Source organism: Triticum dicoccoides, chromosome 1B, assembly GCF_002162155.2.
Source record: "Triticum dicoccoides isolate Atlit2015 ecotype Zavitan chromosome 1B, WEW_v2.0, whole genome shotgun sequence".
Lineage (NCBI taxonomy): Eukaryota > Viridiplantae > Streptophyta > Magnoliopsida > Poales > Poaceae > Triticum > Triticum dicoccoides.
Window position 1 is genome coordinate 4,189,119 of NC_041381.1, and position 14,935 is coordinate 4,204,053.

The window sequence follows — 14,935 nt, forward strand, 5'->3', positions numbered from 1 at the left end:
AAACGCTGATGACCTAAGCCACATTATTCAGCAGCCAGACGAATCGGCCAGACAATTCTGGACGAGGTTCTTGACAAAGAAAAATCAAATCGTCGACTATCCGGATGCAGAGGCCCTTGCAGCCTTCAAACATAACATCGGGACGAATGGCTAGCCCGACACCTGGGGCAGGAAAAGCCGAAATCTATGGCAGCCCTCACATGATTAATGACCCGCTTCTGCGTGGGAGAGGACAGCTGGCTAGCTCGCAGCAACAATCTCCGTAAAAATTCTGGCAGTCCGGATACTAAGGACAACAACGGCAGGTCACGTCGAAACAAAAACAAACGCCACATTAACGGTGACGATAAGGAGGATACGGCAGTCAACGCCGGATTCCGAGGCTCTAAACCCGGTCAGCGAAAGAAGCCATTCAAAAGAACCACTACGGGTCCGTCCAATTTAGACCAAATACTCGACCGCTTATGCCAGATACATGGCACCCCTGAAAAACCAGCTAATCACACTAATAGAGATTGCTGGGTGTTCAAGCAGGCAGGCAAGTTAATTGCCGAAAACAATGACAAGGGGCTAAACAGCGACGACGAGGAAGAGACCCGACCGCTGAACAATAGAGGACAGAAGGGTTTTCCCCCACAAGTGCGGACGGTGAATATGATTTACGCGACCCATATACCAAAGAGGGAGAGGAAACGCGCACTAAGGGACGTCCACGCGATGGAGCCAGTCGCCCCGAAGTTCAATCCATGGTCCTCTTGTCCAATCACTTTTGATCGAAGAGACCATCCAACCAGCATACGCCATGGCGGATTCGCCGCATTGGTTTTAGACCCAATCGTCGATGAATTTCACCTCACGAGAGTCCTGATGGACGGCGGTAGTAGCCTGAACCTGCTTTATCAAGATACAGTGCGCAAAATGGGCATAGACCCCTCAAGGATTAAACCTACAAAGACAACCTTTAAAGGTGTCATACCAGGAGTGGAAGCCAACTGTACAGGCTCAGTCACACTGGAAGTGGTCTTCGGATCCCCGGATAATTTCCGGAGCGAAGAGTTAATCTTCGACATAGTCCCGTTTCGCAGCGGCTATCACGCTCTGCTCAGACGAACCGCGTTTGCAAAATTCAACGCGGTACCGCATTATGCATACCTAAAGCTCAAGATGCCAGGCCCTCGTGGAGTCATCACGGTCAATGAAAATACAGAACGCTCCCTCCGAACGGAGGAACATACAGCGGCTCTCGCGGCAGAAGTACAGAGCAGCCTCTTAAGGCAATTCTCAAGTCCGGCCGTTAGCCAGCCGGATACAGCAAAACGCGCCCGAAGCAATACCAACAAATACCACCTGGCGCGATCAGAGCACGTGTAGCTATGCGGCCCCAACCCTCGTCTGAGCATGATCGCAAGAATAACACTCCGCGTACATCATTACGCTTTGGAGATACCATGGGCACAGGGGAAGGGGCACGATCGCAATGGACCCAGAGTGCGGTTCGACCACACCAGGGGCTCGCAAGTGTGCCCCCCTTTTTTCTTATTAATTTTTATTTTCCTTCTTTGTATACACAGGACTCCGTTAACCAGAGGCCCTGTCCGGCGATGAACCTGCCGAACTCATGATGCAACAGTCAGGGACGAATGAAGACTATGACGAACACTCAGGTGGTCTCAATTACGAGCATTAAATTCGATTATATACACCAAGTCCGCAGCTCACCCCTGGAGGGGGACATGTTTCCTTAGTCCAAATCCCTTGCTTACCGCACTATTTGTATCAGTCCGCACTCATAGCAGACTTCCTTTAATAAATATCGCAGCACTTTTCGACTGCAATTACATCACCTTTTTATATATATGTTCATTACATGACATCTTGCAGCCGTATATTTTGGTACAGCTGAATACGCCAGGGGCTTTTGTTCCCCAAATTATGGTGTGATAAAGTCCGAACACATTCATAAGTACGGCACCCCGAACTTATAGCATTATATGAATCGGCTCCGAATCATGTCTTGGGTCAATAGTTGGGTTTGCCCGGCTCCCACGTTTTGGTGCCTTACGTTCCATTCTGTCGGCTAAGGTGGCACTGGGAGAACCACTGCGATTGCGCCCCGGTTGAGCCGGGCGAGCGCCTCAGTGCAGAAAGCTGAAACTGACTGGCATGATAAGGCGAGAGACTGGTCGCTGTTCGAGAGGTTTTTTCGGGTCCTTAAAGACTCACGCCGCTTCGAGCGAAGTTCCGAACAATGTCCGACGAAGGCGTGGATAGCGCCCCGGATTCGGCCTTCCGAATACCAGGGGGTTCGCCGAAATTTAAAATTATAGAATTCTATGGCTAAGTGAGAGTGTTCAAGCATTATAAGTCCGGTTGCCTTGTTCGTTGTGTTGAGCGCCTCCCTAGATGGACCCAAAAATGGGAACAAGAGTGCTCAAGTTTATCCCGAACACCCTAGCACTCGTGGCTTGGGGGGTGAAGCCAACGACTTGCCATCTCTCAGATTTTATAAACGGCCGCACAGAAGGTAATATTTTAAATTAAACAAGCGTTGCTTAATGCGCACATGAACAAAGTTTCAGTGCACAGGATAATACATAACGAGTTTACTCAAAGATTACATTTCTAGGGCACTCATCCGCAATATCGCGGGCTCCCTTCAGGACAGTTTTATAATACATCTCGGGCGTGCGATACTCCTTGCCCGGTGGCGGTGGGTCCGTGAGAAGCTTCTCCGCATCCAACCTGCCCCAATGCACCTTTGTGCGGGCGAGGGCCCGGCGAGCACCTTCAATACAGGCGGAGCGCTTGATGACCTCCACCCAGGGGCATGCATCCACCAACCGCCGCACGAGGCCGAAGTAGCTCCCAGGCATGGCCTGTTCAGGCCACAGCCGGACTATAAGGCCCTTCATGGCCTCCTCAGCTACCTTGTGGAGTTCGACCAGCTGTTTCAGCTGGTCGCTTGGGGGCACCGGATGGCCGGCCTCAGCGTACTGAGACCAGAAGACCTTCTCCATCGAGCTCCCCTCCTCGCCACGATAGAATGCGGCGGCATCAGACGCACTACGCGGAAGATCTGCAAACGCCCCTGGAGAGCTCCGAATGCGGGTAAGTGTCAGGTAGCTTACATTAACATGCCTGCTTTGCATGAAAAATTCCTTACCCGCCGCTATCTTCTTTATATCTTCAACCTCCTGAAGGGCCTTATGGGCCTCGGCCTTGGCGGACTTGGCACTTTCGAGAGCCGAGGCAAGCTCGGACTCTCGAGTCTTGGAGTCACGCCCCAAACTCTCATGCTTCTCCATGAGAGCCTGGAGCTCTTGCCGAACTTCCCCCACCTGTGCCTCCTGCTTTTCTTGCTCTGCTCGTTCCGCGGCCGCACTGCGTTCTGCCGCGGATACGGCCTCCTTCAGGGCTGCCACCTCGTTAGTGGCCCCTGCAATACCCATATTATCCTTGTTAACTTTATTGCAACCAAAACCCTTTTCTGTAAGGTAACTATTCAAAGTGGTGTTACTCACCTTCTTTGTCCTCGAGGTGCTTCTTGGCATGGCCGAGCTCTTGCTCGGACCGCTCGAGATCCTTCTTCAGCACATCGACCTCCGCCGATAGTGCGGCAGAGGTCAGCAGCGCAGCCTGCAAACCCATATTGACAAATTTTAAGCAACCCTGCGTGTATCTTGTTAGATCCTCAGTCCGGCTTTTCTTTCCGAACACCGAACTGAGCATCAGGGGCTACTGTCTACGCGGTATTACATTACATAATTTTAACTTCTTACCTCAAAACCTGTTAAAAGGCTGCTGCAGGCTTTGGTTAGCCCGCTCTTGGCAAGTTGAACCTTTTGAATCACTGCCCTCATGATAGTGTGGTGTTCTTCCTCGATGGAAGCGCCTTTAAGCGCCTCCAACAAGTTATCCGGCGCCTCCGGTTGGACGGAGGTCGCCGGTGTCACGGTCTTGCCCTTCTTTCGAAGGGGCCGCCCGCCGGACTCTGGAACCACTTCGGGTTCTGATGTAGAGTCCGACACAAAGTCCGGGAGGCAACCTGACGGCGCCTCCGGAGCCTCCTCCTGATGGGTCCCTCTCTGGGATCCCACCTCGGCATCCTCGCCGGCGCGGGGGGTAGTGGCAGTCGGAAGTGAATCCACATCCGACGGGGCCAATGACCCGCTTGATGAAGCGGGGAGATCATCATCAGCCGGACTACGGATAGAATGCGGCGTTAGAAGGACACTACGCGACACGAAAGAAATTGCATATCAAGGATCCAGATACTTACAATCTTGCCGGATGCCTGGCCCTTGGAGGCCACTCATCCTCGCCAACGGTGAAGTTGGCGAAACTGTCCGGGGGGATAGTCCTCCCCCTCTTGGACCCTTCGACCTCCCCTATTGGGGAAGCCTTCCTCTTATTCTCTCCCTCCTCCGGGAGGGAGTCCTGCTCCTCCTCCTCGTCTTCAGGGGAGGAGTCCGCCTCGTCGTCGGATACTTGATTGCGGGAACTCTTTCGAGTCCCCGCGGCCACCTTCTTGGCCTTCTTCTCCGGCACCACATGCGGTGCCGGAACCAGCAGCCCTGCTAAACGGGCGTCCACCGGGTCTTCTGGCATGGGAGCCGGGCTCATAAGCTGCTCGGCCTTCTCCATCCATTCCTGTCAAAGGAAAAGAAAGAATGAAACCCTCTTAGAATCAATTCGATTATGGCAAAGTGTCCCGTAATGGGGTTGAATCACTTACCTCGTCAGCCGGATGCTGCGAGCTAAATCCGCGATCTTCCGTCGCGGATGCGGGGGCTTCGGCGCCCTTAAACAGCACCCTCCAGGCGCCTTCGTGTGTCGTATCGAAGAGCCCGCTCAGCGCCTGGTGCTATTCCGGATTGAACTCCCATAGATTGAATGCCCGTTCTTGGCATGGGAGAATCCAGCGGATGAGCATGACTTGGACCACGTCGACGAGCCTGAGCTTATTGCTCACCAGCTTCTGGATGCAGGCTCGGAGTCCCGTCACCTCCTTCGGATTGCCCCACAGCAAGCCCTTCTCTTTCCAGGAGGTGAGCTGCATGGGGACGCCAGATCTAAACTCGGGGGCCGCCGCCCATGTGGGCTTGCGCGGCTCGGTGATGTAAAACCACCCCGATTGCCACCCCTTGACGGAGTCCACGAAGGCCCCTTCGAGCCAAAGGACGTTGGGCAGTTTACCCAACATGGCGCCTCCGCATTCCGCTTGCGTGCCCTTCACAACCTTCGGCTTGACGTTGAAGGTCTTGAGCCACAGGCCGAAGTGGGGCCGGATGCAGAGGAAGGCCTCACACACGACGATAAACACCGAGATGTTGAGGATGAAGTTCGGCGCCAGATCGTCGAAATCCAGGCCGTAGTAGAACATCAGCCCCCGGACGAACGGATGGAGCGGAAAGCCTAGTCCGCGGAGGAAGTGGGGAAGGGAGACGACCCTCTCATGAGGCCCAGGTGTAGGGATGAGCTGCCCCTCGTCGGGCAGCCGATGCGCGATATCGCCGGAAAGGTATCCGGCGCTGCGCAACTTGGTGATGTGCTCCTCCTTAATGGTGGAGGCTAACCATTTTCCTCCCGCTCCGGACATATTCGGAGAAGGTCGAGGCGAGATGCGCGAGCTCGGGCGTTGGAGCTTGAGTGCGCAGAGATGGACAAGCAAAGGAGGAAGAAGGCGTAGGTGAGAAGGTAAATCCTTATCCCTTATATATAGGCGGACGAAACTGTGCGTTCCCCGCCTGCCTGGTAAAACTCGCTTATCTCCCAAGCGCCACCATCAATGGCGCGGTTGGGTTACCCACGTCCATATTGATGAGAATCCCGGAATAAGGGGAACACGATCTCTGCTTCGACAAGACGTGCCAAGGAAACCGCTTCGCTAAACGTGCTGAGGTGGTATGAAGTAAAAAACGATTCAAACAGTGGCTTGGTAGCGGTGTGATGTCACGCCGCCTAATACGTCAGCAGATTGGACTAGTGCACATTTTATTCTCTCTACGGTGGAATGTGGAATTTATTTTGCAGAGCCGGACACTATCCTGGTGTTCATGATCTTCTCTGGATTATTCAAGGGAGGAACCCGCCTTGCAATGCCGAACATTATGCGCGCCGGACTTATCGCCATTGAAGCCTGGTTCAGGGGCTACTGAGGGAGTCCTGGACTAGGGGGTGTCCGGACAGCCGGACTATCATCGTCCGCCGGACTCCAAGACTACGAAGATACAAGATTGAAGACTCCATCCCGTGTCCGGATGGGACTTTCCTTGGCGTGGAAGGCAAGCTTGGCGATACGGATATGTAGATCTGCTACCATTGTAACCGACTCTGGGTAACCCTAGCCTCCTCCGGTGTCTATATAAACCGGAGGGCTTTAGTCCGTAGGACACAACATACATTATAGCAATCATACCATAGGCTTGCTTCTAGGGTTTAGCCTCCTTGCTTCTAGGGTTTAGACTACTACTGTTACATGCTGCAAACACGGCCCGGAATCTTCAATCCCATACTCTGTGGATCACGCCTCTTGCAGCAATGGGCGGTCGACATGTACGTCAAGATTGAAAGTTGTCGGTTGAGGTGGTATAGGAAAAACCAGACCCAGATTCGTGCCGACTTGTATAAAGGAGTTGTTGATGCAATCACATCGGGGGAGACGCGGGCAAGTGCTGTTGGAAAAAGAATAGTGCTCCCTAGAACATACCCTGGTGGCGACCGCGACATGAAGAAGAGGCATATGGATGTCATGGCAATTGTCCATACATACGGGAAGCCTGACATCTTCTTGACCATGACTTGCAATCCTAAATAGGAAGGGATAACGAATGAGTTGCTGCCTGGTCAGACGGCGCAAGACCGACCTGATATTGTGGGTCGCGTGTTCTACGACAAGCTAGAGGCTATTAAGGACATGTTGTTCAAGAAGCATATCCTGGGTGTTATTGTCGCATATGTATACGTAGTCGAGTTCCAAAAAAGGGGCCTCCCCCACGCACATTTTTTGTTGATCATGGACTCTAAATATAAGCTTGTCGTCCCGGAGCAGTATGACCGACTCATTTCCGCAGAGCTCCCAGACAAGCATAAGTATCCGAAATTGTATGCTATGGTGGTAAAACATATGATGCACGGACCATGCGGTGCTCTCAACCCGAAGAATGTTTGCATGCAAGAAAACGGATGCAAGTGCAGATACCCACGGCCGTTCAATGAAAACACATCACAGGGGAAGGACTCGTACCCAATTTATCGGCGTAGAGACGATGGAAGGCGTGCTAAGGTCCGAGGAAAGATGTTGGACAACAGATGGGTTGTGCCTTATAACCCATATCTTCTGCGGATGTTCAATTGCCACATCAACGTTGAGGTCTGCTCCAACATAAAGGCCGTCAAATATCTTTACAAGTACATTTACAAGGGCCATGATAAGGCTTCTTTCAGCATCGACCAACCCGACGCAGATGGTAACATTGATGAGATCAAGAGATACGTTGATGCAAGGTGGATCACCCCTCCGGAGGCTATGTGGACGATTTTTGGGTTTCCACTTTGCGCCAATTACCCACCTGTCTTGCAGTTGCCTCTCCATCTCCCGAATATGCACAGGGTCGCATTCAATGCGCATGCTGACTTGAAGAATGTTGTGGCCTTCGAAAATAATTCAAAATCCATGTTATCGGAGTATTTCAAGGCTAACCAGGAACACCCTTGGGCTAGGCATATATTGTACAAGGATTTTCCCGGAAGCTTCACTTGGCAGAGGAAAAAGAAGTTTTGGAAGCCGCGGGTCGAGCGTTTTCAAATAGGTCGCATCGTGTCTGCCAATCCTGCCGAGGGTGACCGATACTACCTGCGTGTGTTGCTAAACCATGTTACGGGCAAAACATCCTTCGACGACTTGCTCACCGTGGACGGCGTTCTATGTGGGAGCTTTAGAGAAGCTGCTGAAAGGTTGGGACTCATCGAGGCAGACAACACGCTCGACGACTGTCTTACTGAGGCTGAGCAGTGGGCGATGCCATGTTCTCTTAGGAGGCTATTCGCAACCATCTTGGTGCACTGCGAGCCAGGCGACGTGCGTGGTTTATGGGATAGGCACCTCGATCATATGTCAGATGACTATCGTCGATCACGCACGTCCCCCATCGAGGTGGAGCAGATGGTGTTGCTTGACATTAGGGGTATGTTGCAGTCCATGGGTAAAGACATTGTTGATTTCGCTCTTCCAAGCATAGATGATGCGTTTGACCCAACCGAGGGTGAGGCAAGTGAGGTCATCGAGGAATCAACCGTCGAGTTTGACGTGGATGATACTAAATTGGCATCTTCTCTGAACTTGGAGCAGAGGGCCGCATACGACGAGATACTAGCGGCTGTTGAATGCGGTGATGGGGGTGTATTCTTTGTTGATGGCCCTGGAGGTACAGGGAAGACCTTTCTATACAGGGCGATGCTTGCCACGGTGAGGAGCGATGGCAAAATTGGTATCGCTACCGCTACGTCGGGCGTCGCCGCTTCTATCATGCCTGGAGGCAGGACTGCCCACTGGAGGTTCAAGATCCCATTGAGTTGCGATGATGGAGCCTCATGCAGCTTCACGAAGCAGAGTGGGACCGCCAAGCTGCTTAGGATGGCCTCATTGATAATATGGGACGAGGCCAGCATGACGAAATGACAAGCGGTCGAGGCATTGGACAATAGCATGCGCGACATCATGGGAATACGCGACCGACCCTTTGGAGGAAAGACTGTTGTTTTTGGCGGGGACTTTAGGCAGGTGCTTCCGGTCGTCAGAAGGGGGTCGCGGGGCCAGATAATTGATGCAACCCTATGAAGTTCTCATCTATGGAAGGGTATGCGGCAGCTTCGGCTCATCACCAACATGAGGGCTCATAATGACACATGGTTTGCAAATTACTTGCTAAGGGTCGGCAATGGCACTAAGGAAGTCGACGATCAAGGCAACATACTACTCCCTGAAGACATTTGTCTCCCGTCTACAGGCGAGGTTGACGACCTGGAGAAGCTTATTCACCACGTGTTTCCGAGTCTAGATGACAACATCTCTGATTCAAATTACATGACATCTCGAGCAATCCTTTCCACGACAAACGACAATGTCGACAAGATAAACATCCGCATGATAGAGCGTTTTCAGGGAGATGAAGTAATATACCATAGCTTTGACAGTGCGGAGGACGACCCATATGGCTACTACCCTCAAGAGTTTCTGAATGATTTGACTCCTAACGGTCTTCCTCCGCATGCAGTCAAGCTAAAGCTGAACTGCCCTGTCATACTTCTAAGGAACATTGATCCAGCAAATGGGTTGTGTAACGGCACTAGGCTTGTTGTTAGAGGTTTTGAGAGGAACACTATTGATGCAGAAATCGTGATTGGACAACACGCTGGCAGGAGGATCTTCCTTCCTCGAATACCTCTCTGCCCATCTGAAAACGACATGTTTCCGTTCAAGTTTAAGAGGAAGCAATTTCCTATAAGGCTTAGCTTTGCTATGACCATTAACAAGGCTCAAGGGCAGACAATCCCGATTGTTGGTGTCTACCTACCCAATCCCGTGTTCTCTCATGGTCAACTCTATGTTGCTTTGTCTCGAGCCACCGCAAAGAGAAACATAAAGATACTCATTCAGAAGGAGAAGCCGAAGGAGAAGTCCAACAAGCAAAAGGACAATCCGAAGAAGCGAAAAAGACCGACCGTGTCATTACTGACCTCGATGAAGAACATCGTCTACAAGGAAGTCCTTACAGGCTAAAGTCCGGTCTTAATAGACCGGCGGTTTATGTAATGACACAACATTTACTCTTGTGATGGTCAAGATTTATTGTAATTCGTTTTTTTTTTACATATATCTTTTTTATTTGGTATTTTGATAGTTGGAGGTATACTCCATTTAGTTGAGCTACTAACTGCATTTCAATAATCAGCCGTCATGTTGGCACCATCATCGTTGTTATATCTTTTCTACTATCGCAATGTTTATGGCAGTGTACATGTCACCCACCGTAGTATTTCATGTGTAATATGTGATTCAGACATAATGATTGGCCTGAAACTACCTGGAACGTGCAATGAAACTTTTGTTTTACGGCAAGTGATCATGTCCATTGTTATTATTTTGATATTTTGATAATATGGTTGAATGTAAATTTATTGGCGTCCTTATTATCCCTGTATGTATCTGATAGGTCAGAAGTATAGGATTACGATTGGTCTTAATTATAAGACCAACACACGCAGAACGGAAGTTTGTGCAGCTTTTCAAGATATATTTTCCATATGTACATCTAATAAAATAATAAAATGGTAGCTTGCGTTCTTGCAAATATGTTCAAATGCCCGTGCGACTTTGGAAAAAAGATTGATTACTTGTACTTTCATGCGTCTAAACTAATTATTTATCAGTTCAGTTCAAGTTTCATTTTTATTTTTTGCATTGGTTCATGTACCTTCATTAGTTTACTGCGGATCTGAAAGAGTTCTAACCTAAAAAATTGGACAAGGCTGCATTAATCTAGGACCTGGCGAGGATTGGTTCAGAGATCAAGCATCGTTCTGCAGTATCTTAAGGACGCTTGTTGGGCTGAGGGTGGTCGACTTATAGGTTGCACCCAGCCAAGACGATTGTCTGTGCAGGTATCAATTGTTTAAATGTTCATCAAAATGTGTATCCTTCTCTAGATGCCATGTAATACTAGGTTTCTCTTTTTACCTTCTGACATGAGCATGCACCAGATTATTCTTTTGGGTACGTCCCTAGCAACTAGCATGGCGAGCAAGGATCTTAGCTAATTATCTAGAGCAAGCTTCTGTATTACTTATGGATATGCTGGTGCAACATGAATCAAACCCGGGCAACATGAATCTAAGAAATGAATTATTAGAGATAGATAACTCCTAAAAGATAAGCTTGGAGGACTTTTGCAGAGCTCCCAGCCACGGAGATTTATCCAGCTTCCACTTTGTTACCTAGCCGTTTGTGATGACAGGGTTGCCATGTGGTAGTGGCCATAGTGCCCAAAAGTGTGTCTGTAACAGGAGACTTCATCCTGCAAAATTATTCATGTGCTCCGGCAGCGATTTCTAACATCCTATACGGAGCAGTCATCTGATAGAACCATGTCTGTACTAACTAGAAGATGGGAGCTGAACTTTTATTTACTGCATTGGTATTACTAATTTCCATATGTTAGAATTTTTTTACAAGGTAGGGGTTGCGTTATATTTTACATTTATTGTCAATGTATTTTTTATGTAATACTATGTCACTACTATATAACACTGATTTTTAGCGTAGATATCCATAAAGCCGGCCTCATGACACTTGACGAAACACGTGCGTACGTCAATAGTGTTGTTCAAGCTAGGAACAATGGAGACTAGAAGTATCTGTGTACACCCGTGCACAATTTGTCTTAGATATAAAAATATATGAACGCTTTGCATGCATCATTTTGTTGCCAATTGTCACATTATGAAGTGTTCACTAATGTCTTGGAGGTTTAATAATATGTGATATTCAATAAAAAAACTATTTAACAGTGTCGTCATATTTCGGAGCCATATACTGTGAAGTTCTGAACTATATATTTGACTAATATATATTTGGTGACCAAACTGTCAATAATGGACTTCAAATGGTAACCTGTCTACTCTCATTTGAGCTACACGTATGAATCTCTTTCAGTGTAGGTTCAAATTTTTTAATATACAGTGCAACGCAAAAAGGAAAATACGTTTACCTTGACAGATGCTATCGCATGCTATCATGCATTATGACATTCCAAATATAATATAATTTATTTTGTACATGGAATCAAGGACTGCCGTATGCCCGTGCGTTCTCTTTCTTTCTACACACGGAAACAACAATACTTCAAGTGGGGCGGGCTTTTTGATCGTGGTGAGGAGGACAAAAACGGAAGAAGAAAAAATGTTGTGTTTCTTGATATTTCTGGAATGCCCGTGTTTGACGTATATTTGGGAAATAAATTAATTGTTTCTTACTATATATCTGGAGGCAAAGTTTGGAAAGGAGACAAAAATTAGGAAATATATAATCCGGCGTTGATACATCTGCCGGGTGGAGCATGCAACCAAAATAATTTTATTCCATGTTTTCGTATAGTTTTTGTTATGGGATATTGTAATTACGGAAGGATATGGGCCACCTTCCGAGTACATGCCCACGATTCCTCCCGGCCAAGATATGTCAATTAGAACTATAAATATCCTTAAAGTCATTTCCTTCCAAAACGTTATAGTGTCCAATCTCCGTTCCGGCCTACCATACGTTCAATGTGTTTCCCAGTGTGGCCATTAATATTCCCTTAATCGGATTTGTTTATAAGGAAAGTTAAATTATGGATCTTCCGAAAGGGAAAGGAAGACATATATAATAGATATATAATCTGGAGTATAATTATTTGCCCAGTGGAGTATGGAAGAAAAATATATGCTTGTCCTTTTATTAGCAAGGATTTGTAATGGAAACATGCACGGATGGAATGATAAGGGGCACCTTCCAATCCATACAACATGCTAATGCGTCACCGAAATGGTGCCGGACGATTCCCCTCCGACACTCATATATATGGTCCGGCTGTGAGGCTACCATTGTCCACTGCCCCCTCGCTCGCTCGTCCTGGTGCTAAGACGACTTTCTGCCCGTGCCAATGGCTGCAATGCCGATTTTTGATGGAGTGAACGACGCAGTCGACTACGTATACAACTACCGCAGCCGGTCCGGAGCTCGACACCCGATGCAATGGGCTTAAGTCTTAAGAAACTTCAGTGTGTACTTAACATGGACCAGCCCATGGACAATGATTGCTTCAACACCGCAGTGCGTATGCTGGCATGTGACGAGGGGGTACTGTTCATAGACCCTCCTGTACACTACATGGATCTACGATTTTGTGTAAGTTATCATAACTCTTCATTCTATGTGTCATTAGTATCAACATGTTGAAACAATATTTCGTTTTTTTGCTTAGTCCATGATGCTAGAGTCAACACGAGGTCAGAAGTTTTGCGAGAAGCAAACTATCCAGACGTTGGCAACATTATTTGATAGCTGGCCTGGGATGGACAACGACATCTCATCGTGCAACAAGGTAAGCAAAATAGTTTGTCCATTGTTGTCATGGTTTATTGTTTTTTCTAATAGCCCCACTTGTAGATTTATCTTCCCTATGCATCTATCGGTCGATACATCTTGGACGTCATCGACAAAGAGGCACGTCGTCTATATATTATGAATCCTATTCAAACATCACAATCGGTAGAGGAAAAAAAATATGAGGCATGCACTGAAACTAAAAAGTTTTGCAAGAGATTTCAAAGAAGCGATCGAAATAAAGCTGCCTGGTTGGAATTATGATATATCTAAATGGCAACGTTTATTTCCGTCCGATGTTCCAACGAGTATAGACGGGTAATGAATTCATAACAAAAACATTTACTTTTGTTATAACTATATTTTTTATATTAATAATTTAAAGTTTTACAGGAATGTGTCTGGCTATTTTGTTTTTCATTTTATGCTCTGGTGGAACGGTAAAGAATTGGTCAAGCCGATTTGCGCGGTGGGTATTGTCCGTTACATGTTTTAAGACCTTCTGCGAGAAATTTTCATGCTAACTACATGTATTATTTGTGCAGGATGGGTATGAATTGAGAAAGCAAATTTTTTTATATTTGCTAAAACATCGTGGGAATGAAGCTAAAAGAAACTTTCCTGACATTGTGAAAGAATTTCTTAGGCGCATCATCTAGATATTAATAGTTTTGTAATAGATGTTTAGTTGGAACATCGCTCAGTTTGTTACATGGACATGACATTGATTTTTCTTTATGTTATCAATTTAATTTGCAAAAATGGACTCCGGGTATTAAATAATTGTGTTTGAGTTATATTCTTTGTACGTGTGAAAGACCTATTGTAACTCTTTTAAACTATATCAAGAGCCGGTGGCAACGCACGGGCACTCTACTAGTATGGATTAGTAGTATAGGTCCCAGGTGAGTAGAGCCATCTCCATCCTGCTGCCAAGTCCAAGTCGCTGCGGGAGGCCGAAGCTGGCGACATAGAAGCCTCTATGATGGGGCATGGAGCACCGGGAGTGACAATGCACAAATCATGCGGGCAATAGAACATACAGCTGAACTGAAAATTGCACTGTCTTGCAACATCTCCCTGAACTAAACTCCCCTTTGGACTGTTGGGTTTCTTCTTCTGCTGGAGCAGCCGCTCGGGGACGGGCGGTGCAGGAGCTATCGGCAGTAGTGGGTGACTAGTGCAGCATCGAGAGGTCAGAGGCGGTGGGGTTGGGGCTCAAGGGCGCACAGGAGACAGTGAATCCACGAGCATGTGCATAGTAGCGCTGGCGAGCGGGTGTGGAACATGGCCTGGTGCGCCATCTAGAGCTCGGCGACGGCACAAGGGATCCACTGCCGACGGCCATGGCAACAACCTGGAGAAGATACAGTCATGAAGGTCACATCATAGGCCTAGGGAAGGTCACCGTTTAGGCCTCGGGCAGGCCGCCGAGTGTGCTGCGGGAGACCCACGGCCACCACCTGGATGGACTTCTCGCGCGTGAGGCGTTGGACTGCTCGCTTCAGAGAGATTGTCGGGCCACCGGCGCAAGCATGGCCAGATGCAAAACAGCGAGGAGGCACGGGTGGGGCGGAGTCAAGAGGCCACGCCCATAGTAGTTGGCGGCCTTCCTCGTCCACGGCGAGCACCTGGGTGACCCCGATCCAGATTATCGTTGGGGAAGAACCAGGGGAGGAGCGCTGCAACATGGGGATGGTGGAGCAGCGCCGGCCGGCGGTGGTCGAGAGGCCTGACTGGAAAGCTATGCGCCGCGGGGTAGGACGACGGCGCGCTGGGAGGAGGGGGAGG